Genomic DNA, 238 nt, shown 5'->3' on the forward strand with positions numbered 1-238 from the left:
TAAGAAAACACACAGAAACCCATGATAAGGCACGAAAACAAAAACAACAATATAAATGTACACTTAAACTAAAATAATATGCTTATAAGCAAAAACGACTACTACAATTAAACAAAAAAAAAGAAAAAAATAACAAATATATAAAACAAAAACAACACACAATACATAAATAATATGGCTCAACACCCCATTCACACTTCATATGGAATTTATGAACACCACTAATGATACATTCATG

Source organism: Trypanosoma equiperdum, assembly GCF_001457755.1.
Source record: "Trypanosoma equiperdum strain OVI genome assembly, contig: ctg_161, whole genome shotgun sequence".
Classification (NCBI taxonomy): Eukaryota; Euglenozoa; class Kinetoplastea; order Trypanosomatida; family Trypanosomatidae; genus Trypanosoma; species Trypanosoma equiperdum.